The sequence below is a fragment of the Melozone crissalis genome, unplaced genomic scaffold, assembly GCF_028551555.1.
Source record: "Melozone crissalis strain CALT ecotype California unplaced genomic scaffold, PUWL_Pcris_2 ptg000046l_1, whole genome shotgun sequence".
In the NCBI taxonomy this organism is placed as follows: domain Eukaryota; kingdom Metazoa; phylum Chordata; class Aves; order Passeriformes; family Passerellidae; genus Melozone; species Melozone crissalis.
In genome coordinates, this window is record NW_026535824.1 from 4580802 (window position 1) to 4592997 (window position 12196).

Here is a 12196-nt window from a genome sequence, read left to right on the forward strand (position 1 = left end):
TGACACAGCCAAAGCTGACAGCCCCTTTCCCTTCCCTTTAGGAGAAAGCTGAGAGCAGCTCTGGCCATGCAGCACCATCTCCACAGCAGGAGAAATCTGCCCTGATGGGGGTGGCTCCTTCCACCTCCAACTTCTCCCCAGCAGCGTCCATGGGAAGCTGCCAGGCAGGCTGAGAGCTGCCCCTGGCAGGTGGCACATGCCCTGGGCTGGCCAAGAGCCCTGAGGGCTGCAGGAGCTGCTCTGCAGGACAACCCTGGCTGCACATGCAGTGCATGTTCATGTCCCAGTCATGCTGTGCTATGGCTGCTTTTCAAGTCTGCTTTGAGCCAAATAAATAGGAGCGATAATATCAGGAAGGGGAAATTCTGAGCTGGCCCTGTTGTGCCTTCTCCTCCTGCTGCCTTTGCTGATCCAAGTCTTGGCCAGCCCCCTGGCCTGTTGGCTCAAGATGCTGATCCCCTGGAAAACCTTTTTGTTCCAATGGGTTTCCAACACAGCCAGAGCTCTGAGCCAGGTCCTGGCAGGGCCATGTGCAGGAAGGACCTGGGGGCTGCAGCTGTTTGTTCCATCCCTTACCTGCTTGACTACCTGAGCAGAGTTAAGGACAGTGCAAATCTGGAGAAGATCTGGGTATTTCTGAGAGCTGAAAAGTTCTGGATGTGTCCCAGGCATGTCTGGAATCACTCTGTCTCCAGTGGTTTCCTCCTGTGTTAAACACCTGTCTACAGACAAGGCCAAACTCCCTCTTCCCGACTGAGCTGTGCCAGGAGTTACTGACCTCCTGTGCCAGGCTCTGGAGCTGCTCTCATCATGCCCAGATTTCCCTCTGGGAATGTTTGCCTGGCTTGAAACCACTGGCCTGAGCCAGCCTGGCTGAAGAGACCTGGGAGGTGGCCACAGACCCATTTGGTGAGCAGCAGACCATTGCCTCTTCCCAGGCTCAGCATCCAGCAGAGGATCTGACACCAGCCCCAGGCACACACGCACAGAGCAGATGGTGTCCCTGCAGCCCAGCGAGCTGTGACACCTCTGGGAATTTACTGGAAAGCCCTACCACCTCTCTAAGGCTCTCAGGAACAACCATGAGGGAAGGAAATAAAAAATAAGCCCTCAGAAAAACAGAAAATGCTGTGTGAAGTACCTGAAATGCCCCCAACAGTTTAACTAGAGCATGGAGTAAGCTGAGAAAATGTATGAACAAATGAATCAAACAAGTGAGCACACAGCAGACAAGTTGGCATATAGGTGTCTACTGAGAAAGCTTAAGCACAGCAAGGGGAGAAAAAGCAAACTCAAACCAAGGCATAATATCCCTCACATTTTGGAGCAGAGCTCTCAGACCATGTATCAGCCAAACCACTCCAAATTACCATCTGCCAGAATGTCCTTCAAAGAAAAAAGGTCCACAAGTTTGCAAAGCAGCAGTTTAATGTTGTCCTATCAGATGAGAGGCTCTCTCCAAAGAAGATTTTTGCACTTGAGTAAGAAACACTACACAAAAGTGTGACTCTCGTGGCCACTGCTACACTGTCAGGTACCATGAGACAATGAATTTTTGGAGTCCTGGCCATGTCATGGCAGGTACATCTGGAAAGAAGCTCTTTAGCAGCCCCTGTCATTTCATAAGTTACCTGCAAATGTTTCCAGATCCTCTGCATGATCTTCTCTGTATGCAGAAAGAGTCTACATAAAGAACCTGAGCAAACCACTCTGGTATTGTTTCAGAGACAAAGATACACCAGAATATGAAGAGCAGGTTTTGTTTCTCGTGTATCTTCCTGTCATCCCTAAATCAGGCTCTGTTTCAGACTAGAAGCTGGATCCTTCCCTGGTATAAACCTGGGTACCTGCTCCTGTCCACGAGGCCCATCACTCCACACACGCTGAGGGCCAACGGCATTGCGTATGAGATTGCCAAGTAAATGCAGGTCTGTGCATGCACCATGTGTTAGACTAGGCCATAAGTAATTTATGATGCTGGAGAAGGTGACTGTATTTTTAGGTGTAGAAATATGCAGATAAGACAGTCCTGACCTTCAATTTTCACTCTGCACTTCTGATCCTGAATTTGAGTCTATCCAATGAATTTCTAAAGCCTCTGCACCTCTGAATGAGCAACACATCCCCTGCAAAGCCCCAAAACCCATAAATCAAAGAAGGGGCACCAGGAAAACCCATGGAGCCCACAGGATACCTCCTGTAGCCAGCACTACACAGGATGCCCCAGCATAAGGAAGAGCAGGCTCCTTCCCCTGAACCTCAAAAATTCTGCAGGTCAGTCTCCTCTGGATTCTGGCTGCTGACCCTTATTCCTGACCCCACATCTAATCAACACGCCTTTGATGTCAGAGGCACGTGTTCATGGGGCCCAAATCTCTCTCTAAAGACCACAGGAGCTGCTCAAATCAGCCCCTTGCCATCCTGAGGCAGCCCAGGAGCAAGGATGAGGAAGGACAAAGGTGCTCACTGGGGTGCTTGTAACTGTACCCTCTGTTACATCTTCCCCCAGAGAGAGCTGTCAGTGGGACAGAAGGAGAATTATTCCTTCCTTGGACTTTGTAGAAACAGGGAGCCCAGGGAAACCAAGAAACAATCATAGATTTGACACCACATTACTTCTGGATGTGTCCAATGAGCAAGATAAGGACACACTGAGGAGAAGGGGAAACAGATGTTGCAAGGGCGAGGAAGGGGACAAGACAGTTTTGTGGTGTGTCACAACACAGCTTTTGGTCTCTGCTATCAGAAATAAACCAAGGGAGGTGGAGAGAGGCACAGAGCCCAGGCGAGGGCAGGTCTCACCTGGACAGGGCAGCTCCCAGGACAAAGGCAGCGTGTTCCTTCAGCGAGGCCTCGCTGCTGTTCAGCCCCTCGATCACCAGCCGGAGCCCACCCATGGACAGGAAATCCTTGGCATTGTCCACCTGGGAGAGAGCAGCTTCCATCAGCACAAAGCCCCAGCCCCTGGAGAACACCTCCCTTCACGCCCACAGCATCCCTTCCCTCCTGCTCTGACCAGCAGGGAGTTTTACAAGGGATTAAAAATTCTGAGGGAATGGCTGTGGCTGAGCATAGCACAGCCCTGCCCACGAGCAGAGATGTCACAGCTGCCCAGGCACAGTGTCCTCGTGGGAGGACATTGTCACACTCAGAAGGCATCACTGGAAACTCAAATACTTTGATTATAGCTATCAAAACTGCTCTTGACATGTATTTTGGCAATTCAGGTGGTGTCAAAAACTCGATATATCTGCTGATGTCAAAAAACTCCAGCTCTTTCCTCTCCCCTGAGCAAGGCTTTACTAGGGATCCAGGGAATTGCATGTTTTGCAAATGAAGTTAATTAATTGATGCTGTAATTGTAGCACCAGGAGTCAGGGATGTTTAGGAGCCTGTCAGCACCAACAGGGTGCAAAGGGGGCATGGGAGCGAGTAGCATGGGCAGTTCTGGGAGTTCTCCATGAGTTCCATCAACAACTTCCCATGGACAAGGAAGGAAAAAGCCAGTCCCAGCTTGGAGGGGTCATCCAGGAGCTTCCCCAGGGAGCAGCCCCACAATGACTTTTCTAAGCAAACAATAATGGATTAACTGCCAGTAGGGAAAACTTTGCACATTAGTGGGAATTCATCAGCCTCTGGCTCTAAGTGGATCAGGGGCTAGCCAGGCACAGTCCCAGCGGGCATCTGCTCTTGGAGAGGAGATCAGAAAAGGCTCTGAGTGCTCACAGACAAAATTTAGAGAAACAGCACAAACTACTTCAAGTACAAAATTCAGTCCAAAGTCAAATCAATGCATTTTGGTATTCAATGATTTTTTTTTTCAGTTTAAAAGAGGATCTGATGAATGCTCAGAACTGCCTGCACAGAAAAATCAGTTTCTGCCTGCACAGAAAAATCAGGTTTAGAAATTCAACATATCTCTCTGAAAGACAGGGACACAACAGCAATCATTGGCTGATGGAAACAGAATATAAAAATGAGTTATCAGCAGGGCAAGCCGACCCCCTGATGAGGTGGAACAGGACCACAAGCCATGCAGGGCATGTGGGACCCTCTTCTAGTCAATGACTTCATGCTCAGTGTTATTTGTATCTCAACCATGTGCCTTCATCAAAATTGGCCCTAAGTCAGATATTTCAGGTACCCAGGAGAAGAAGCTTTGTGTCCTACAGGTCTGTTGTTACCAACCAAAGCAGGACTTGGGGAGCTCCAGCTCATCTCTGCTCCCCAGTGGGACAATACCCACCTGTCCCTCTGCAAAGCTGCTCTCTGCAGGTCTGCTGGGGCTGATTCAGGATTTGCAGCAGCTTTTGTATGCTTTCAGATGCTGTTCTTTTAACTGTCCCTATAAACCAGGCCTGCCAGAGCTCTCACTTTTCTGCAGACCCATCTTTATCTACAACGAAATCTATGCAGCAACCCAATTTCAGCTGCCAGTGGGTCCTTTTATTACTCAGCCTCTGTAAAAACTGGTTTAGTGCTGGAATCAGACATTGACTTCTGCATGAGAGGGAATATATGGACAGGCAGGAATTTGCATCCAGCAGCTGGAGTGGTAAAACCATCCCCTGCTGTAACCTCAGCAGCACCAGAGTCCTTTGTGCTGCCCCAGCATCAGTGAGACACCACAACAGCAGAATGTATTTGTGCTGTTGTGCTGTAAAGCTTATTCTGAAGATGTGCTTATCTTTTTTAACCAGAGTCTGTTGTGAGAGCTCCAGTTCTAAAACTAACAAAATCCCCAAACTTAACAACTTGAAGGTATTAACCTCTCTGGGGAGCAGTGGATGCTGCAAGGCAGCAGCTTCTACCTCACTTCAGTCCACTGAAATCAGAACAGAAGAAAAACCAAAGATCAAAAGAGCTCTTGAGTAAAGTGCACAGGCAAAGCAGGCGATGGGAGGGATGGGAGAAGAGCAAATATGACAGCAGTTATTCAGGGAGCAGGTTTGAATTGGAGGAGAAAGAAAATAGGGAGGGAAGGTGAGAGAGAAAATGTTAGAAAAGAAGAGCGAGGGAAAGCAGCATGTCAACTGCACACGATGGAGAGGAAATTAGCAGAGAGAGATGGTGTAGCATGTCAGAGCAGAGGAGAGGGGAAGATAAGCAGAGTAAATAATTGAGAGAAAGAGCCTGCAATGCCTGAGAACGGGCCTTGGCTCCACACACTGCTGTGCAAGCACCGTGAATGCTGTTTATGAGTTACGCTCTGCCCTCTTCACATTTGCATTTGGGTTTTATGCGTTACAGATAACCCAGCAAGCCAAACCTTCCTACTCCTTCTCCAAGACGGGCTCCCGAACATGCCAAGCTGAATCGTGGGCGAGGAGAAGCAAACTAGAGCTGGCAACCAAAAGCTGAGCAAAGGCAGAGCCCTTGGGCTGACTCTTCAAAGGCAGGAGAGAGCATCTCCCCGGGCTGGGCACCAGCCATGGCTCCCACGGCACGCTCCGAGGCACGAGCTGCCCCACACCCACTGCTCCAGGGTGACCATGGCAAAAAGCAGGGAGCAGCCTTTGCTTGCACGCCCTCCAGGGCATGGCATTTGCCACTCCACAGGGCATCCTGTGTCCCGGAGACAGCAGCAGGATGGCCGGGAGCTGAACAGTTCGGAAAAGCCACGGCACGGCATGGTACTGCTCTGATGGAGGCTGGGGAAGGTGGGACTTGCAAAGTGGCCCTACACAAGTCCTTGGCCACCCACATCTGCAAGGATCCCCTGCTCCCACAGCAGGGCTGTGACTCGCTGCAGAGGAGTCCTGGCAGTTCAGCCCTTCCAGAGTTATGCAGCACCAGCGTCCTTTGGCTGCTGTTCAGTAATTACATTAAGCCACTGCTGCTAAAGTCAGTCCCAAGCAGAGATAATGCTCTGGACGCATTCAACTGACTGGAAGAAGAAAGAGGAGGAAAAGCCATGCTGGCTTAAAGTCATATTTCTTCTCAGCTTCCTGCCTGACGAGAAGGTGCTGCCCAGCCATCTGCCCAGACAGTGCGGGCACAGAGCAGCGCTGTGATCGGCGCACAAAGGAGCCCCTGTGCTCCTGCCAGCCTCCTGCCATTCCCCCTCTCTGACCCCTTTGATGCTGCATGTGTTTCCCTTTGATGCTCCAGTCCCTGCTCCTCTGCCATTCTGAAATTGTTTGCCCCATCCTGTGCTGCAGGGATTTTCTGCTGGAATAGTCCAGATTGCTATGCTGGAATTCAAGGCATGCCAGGGCATTTGGTGGTTGCTTTTTAGCACAATGGCCTGATGCTCTGGCACCCTTAATCAGGCAAGATTAGCCCTGAGTACAAATATGAAGCTCTTTGGGTGCCCATTGTTCACAGTTATTCTCTGAGTCACACAGATGCTGTCAGTGACACAAAAGCAGGGAGAACAAACAGCAAGGAAGCCTCTGCATGCCCACAATGACAATTCAGAGTGGAAATTCAAGACATAGAGCCCTGGAAATAACACTTGGATCAGCTGGCACATGGACTCTCTCTCTCACAGCAGCAACACTTCAGCTGCCTGCCTCCAAATACCACATTTGGTTCAACAAGTGCTGTTCCAGTGAAAGGGCTTGCACTGGCACCTCCCAAGAGTTGTCCTATTCACCCTCTGAAATGACAAAGTGCCACTGGAAACTCTCCCAGTGCACTCCAGACTCTCCCCAGTCACTGGGGAGGGAGAAGCCAAGTCCCTTCCCACACGGCAGAGCAGAGGCTGGATGCCCAGACACCCTCCCAGGGGTGGCACCAAGGCAGGCACCAAGCCCAGGGCAGCAGAGCTCTGTGCCTGCAGCTGCATCCAAGGGGAGGTAGGAATGTGTGAGCTGAAAGCAGAGCAAGAGAGATCAGAGAGAGGGGGGAAAAGTGTGAGCACAAACCCCAGGAAGCGAGATGCCAGGAAATATGTTCACCCTCACACAGAGCTAATTAGCACAGCGAGGCTCTGCTTGCCACTGCTTACTCACACCAATACAAAACAGGGGGTTTTGGGTGGCTGTCACCTTTCCTGGTACAAAGACGTTTTCTGTGAACTGATATAAAGGCACCTACCATCAACCACGGCAGCTTTCCATGGAAGCAGAGAGAAAGTAATTATTTTCGGAGCAACCACCACTCTACTTACCCAAAAATGGCAGCTAAAACACCATTTTGAAACATTAAGGAGATAAAAAAGGAAAAAGAGAAGATAAGAAAACCAGCCTGAGAACAGACAACAAATCAGGCAACCACCAGGATACTGCTGGCTCCTGGCCCAAGCGATGATTAATTCCAACCTGGATATAAAATAAGCCTGCACTAGTCCTCTGCTGTCTGTTATTGTCCCAGGATTATGGTAATTAAGCAATTTGTATTACCTGATACTGATAAGAAAAATAAAGCCCCGTTTATGACACCGTATCCCCTGGATTTTACACGGTAGTTACTGAGGCATTCTTGTTACCTGGTGAACATAATATTCGAGATCATAAAGCGCCGCGACTTTCTCATCCAGCGTGGAGGCAGAGCTGTTGAATTTGCTGATTAATTTAACCATAATTTCATAATCTGTTTCTATCTTCATGTTCAGCTTTTCAAACTCCTCCTTCAGCTGATCTATGGGCCAGAACTTCTTCCTCACCTCTTCCTCTCGGGCCTTGGAAACAAAAGGAGGAAAAACCAGATGTGAGATAACAAGATAGGAGATGAAGAGAGACAAGACAGACACAGAAAGGAATGCCAGCCCCAAAATTCACAAAGGGAACCGGGCTGTCTGTGCCAATGGATTTATTGCTCTACATCAGAGGTGCAGGGGCAGGTTCCTTCTGAGAAGTCCAGGAACCCAGTTAGCTGTGATATACCCACAATATGAGAGAACAGTAGAGCTCTGTGCACCACTTCTACATCTCTACAGCATTTGTGCACTATTTCTACATCCCATTTCCATCCAATTCAACATCAAGCCCACAGGCAGCAGTACTGCTGTTCTCTGCTTGCCTGCAAGTGGATCTTCTCAAAACCTGGCTGCAAAAAGCCCTGAGGCACCTCCCTGATCTTACAGCTGAACCTCTCTGGAACTGGACATGAGGCTGGAGAGCTCCAGAGGTCCCATCCAGCCCAAAGTGCCCAGTGACTCCAATGAGTTCTCAGACACAGACAAAGATGCTTTTGCCTTTCCAAGCGTTGAGCAAATTCCTGGAAGGGTCTATCTCCTAGGGAGAGGTGTGAGGACAGAAGCTGTCAGAAAGGGAGGCAGAAGGAGCAATGATAAGCTGGGGGCAGCTGACGTGCTGTGCCATGGGGCTTGGCCAGCACACAGCCTGTCCTGAGCTCATCTCCCTCGCAGTAACAGCACCCCAAGGGCTGCCCTGAACAGAGAGCTGACACAAAACATGTGGTGAGGAGGAAAGGCTCTGTCAGAGATCTCAGAGAGCCCCAGAGGTGCAGGAACATCAGCACTGGTGGCACTGGGGACAGAGCCTGCTGCTGCAGGGGACAGAAGCAGCAGAGAGGCCATGCTGGAGCTGGGCTGCCCCAAGGACAGGAGAAAGGCAAAAAGCCCCTTTTGGAAGGCATTTGTCACAAATGCCAAGATGTGTTTGTATGCGGAGTGAGCCTCAGCTGGAGGGTTTGCACTGTCCTGCTCCCTGTGAGGGATCAGAGAGGGCTGGAGGAAAACCAAGTGAGCAATGGAGGTGAAAGCTGTGTCAATGGAATGGTAAATTACCAGAGGTACCACACCCAACGCATCCCTCCCCGAGCTGCCTCTGCCGGAGCACAGAGGGGCTCAGTGTAACTCCATTTCCTCTGACACTGAGCCTTCAGGGATGGATTTGCTCTCTGCAGGAGTGACTGCAAATGGAATACTTTAGGTTCATTAGATGTAGCTGCTTTTAGCCTAGTTGCTGGGACAAAAGCTATTCTAACAGGGGGTTTTAAAAGATGGCTTATTTTCCCCTAATAGAGTATCACTAATTTTTGCATTTCAATGATCCTCATTTACAGCAGCCCTTTTCAGCAGCCCTGCAATCAATCAGCAATGCTACTATGAAAATAATCTCCAGCAAATGAAATCATGCCGTGCTGCCACATAAGGGAAGAAAAAGCCTTTCTGTGACACCAGAACTTTAGAGCCTTGACTCCTCTTTCAGTTTTTGTTTGAGTGAGCCAAGACCAAGGCAGCAGGAGGAGCGAGGGTTAAAGAAATACTGCTGAGGGGGAGAAGGGAAAGAGGCTCTGATGTACCTGATGAGTCACACATCTTCCCACCTATTTACTTCAGGTAGTGGGTTGTTTTGTAACTAAATGGACAACTTGGAGCTTGTGTAAGGAAATGTCAGCCCCTGCTTCCCCATGGCCACTTGGGTTTTGCTATCCAGAGCACAAGGTTGGAAATCCAAAGCAAGGAGAGTAAAGGGAAATACCCTCTGTAAATACCATCAGCTGCAATCCAGTTCCCTTTGGGGTCTGCAGACATTTTTGTGAATTGAGCTGCAGTGAAACAGATAAATTACATTGTTCAGAGCAGCTGTGGCTGCCCCTGGATCCCTGGAAATGTCGAAGGCCAGCTTGAATGGGGCTTGGAGCAACCTGAGATAGTGGAAGGTGTCCCTGCCCATGGCAGGGGTGGGACTGGATCACCTTTAAGGTCCTATCCAACCCAAACCACTCACAGAATCTTCGAGTCATACAGAAAAGTCAGGGAACAATATCACTAACAGGTTAATAAAGGTATTTTAGGTCCATATTCACTACAAAATTAGTTTGCATAGTGTTTTCCAAGCAATCATTTTAACCATTGTGTTTCAGCAGAGTGTAACAGGGTGTTTTCAGATCCCTGCAATGTGCATTGCTTTAGAAATGGGAAACTCACCTTCCTTTCTGCCTTCTCACTTTCCTTCATTTTAGCCAAGGCCTTTTTAAGCTCCTCAGATGTGAATGAATTTGCATCGAGATCAACCTTGCCCAGCCTTGCAGAAGAAACAAAACAAACAAGAACATGTAATGAGTGAAAAACGGCCTCAATTCTATTTTCACTGTGACATTCTAGCAATGGCTAAGGGCAGGAGGAAAGGAATGAAAAAACCTACCATACTCAAGAAAAGATTAGTCTGAGTGCTGGATTCTGTGTCAGGCTCACAGACACCACCCCCTGACAATAAAGGGCTCTGCTGACCCAAATTCTCAGATCCCACCACAATAAAAACAGCTGATGAATTGATACCTCAGAATTTCGTGTTGCCATTGAGGAACCACCCCAGCGCCACTATATAACTGCAGAGGGCCTACAAGCTTCAACTTGCAGATTTCAGTTTATGAACATTGTACAGAGAATCACAGGAGACCTCAGCACCTTTCCAGTGAGGGAAGGGACTACAGAGAAGTGGGAGAGGACTCTTGGTCAGGAACTTTAGTGACAGGACAAGGAGGAATGGGATCAAACTGCAAGGGATGGAAGAGATTTGATGATGGGAAGAAGTTCTTTACTCTCAGGGTGCTTGTCCCCGACACAGGGACCAGTGCAGAGAGGCTGTGGATGCCCCATCTGCAGCAACATCCAAGGCCAGGTGTGACAGGGGCTGCAGCAACCTGCTGTGCTAGGAGCTTGCTCAGCTTGGAACCAGATCATCTTGAGGGTCCCTTCCAAGCCAAACCATTCAAGGATTTGATCAATCTGACATCCCCATCTCCCACTGAGCAGCGGCCCTGAAACTTCAGTGACATCACAGCTCCCAGAGGGTTCCAGGTGGAACGTCCAGGACATGGAAACGAGCACAGCAGAAACTTCACTGGTTGCCAAGGGTCAGTTGCTGCCCGCCCTGCGCTCTGACCCTCAGCGCTGAGGTGCTGCTGCTGCCTGGGCTTTTCCTGCAGCCAGATCTGGAGCGCTAATCCCAGCAGGACATGCTCTGCTGCGCCAATGGAGGTACAGTGCCATTCCAGGAAGGGGGCACCCGGCTTGGGCAGGCTGCAGCCATGTGGGAATGGATGGTGAGGGACAGAAAGCCCATTGGGAGATTGTGCTGCCCCTTGCAGAATGACAGAGACACTGTGAAGGAAATGGAAGTGGACCAGGGGCTGGATAAGGAAGAAATGATGGAGGTGGACTCCTCCTCTACTTCCATGTCCAACCTGGTTGAGGACATGGAAGTAGAGGAGGACGACAACATCGACAAGATGGAGGTCGATGAGGAGGATAACATCAAGGACATGGAAGTAGATGAGGAGGATGAAAACGAGCCCATGGTCCTTGGATGAAGATGCAGCCCCACAGGTAAGACAGGCAGATGCTTCCCACATCCTGCCCACACACACACTGGGTCCCCTGACGCCAGGCTGGGGCTGGGCTGGATGGCCCCGCTCAGGGACACGGTGCCCGCAGGGCGGCTGGATTGTGCTGCCACAAGCACCAGCCCCGGCCTGCCCTGTGCTTGCCTGGGGCCACGCCAGCCCTGCCAGCCCCGGCCCAGCCCCTGGGGCCCAGCTCCCAGCCCTGCTGGGCCCTGTGCTGCCAGCTGAGTCCAGCTCTGCTGCTTCCTTTCTTCCAGGACTCATGCACATGATGGCACAGATCTGATGCCTTTGTAAATACGATCGAAGTTTAGAAGTTCCTTGTAAATATGTTTACTACGTTGGAAGTTTTTTGTAAATACATTTTGAAGATTGTTAGCCCATCAGATCCCATGTCAATATGTTCTGTATGTTTTTGTGGTTGTTGTTATAACAATTGTTATAATGACACATGTTCTGTAAATCCTAGGTTTGCCGATCTTCGGCAAATAAATACTGTTTCTTTTTAAAACCTCACTTCTCTTGGCCATTCCTTTGGGCACAGGCAGCCTTTGCACACTTGTAGGTTCCACTTGTTCCGCCTTCCCGGGGCTGGAGGTCCCTGGGGGTGTTGGAAAAGAAATGAAATTTAGCAAAATGTGTAATTATAGTTTAGTTATGAGTTGTGTGTGAATTGGTTTGTTAAAAGCAGTTTTGCAGTTTTGTAGCCATTGATAGTGTGTGTGTTGGGTTTGTGCGTAACCTAGCAGGTAGTCTTAGGAATTTAATAAATAATTAAACTAGTGCAGGAAAGTAAGAATGCTAACCTGTCTGGAGGCAGCATACAATGCTCTTAGAATAAGATAAGCAGAAGATTTATGATCTTGCTTGTGAACTAAGGAATGTATTACAAGGGGACCGTGACTAGGCAAGGGGAACTGTTTCTTGGAGAAACAGG

General features: G+C 49.5%; 1 pseudogene; it reads right to left on the reverse strand.

Moving 5' to 3' along the window:
* Positions 1-7763: 7763 nt before the first annotated feature.
* The window catches only part of LOC128943466 (serine/threonine-protein kinase pim-1-like), a 36919-nt pseudogene continuing 32486 nt past the window's right edge, over positions 7764-12196 (reverse strand).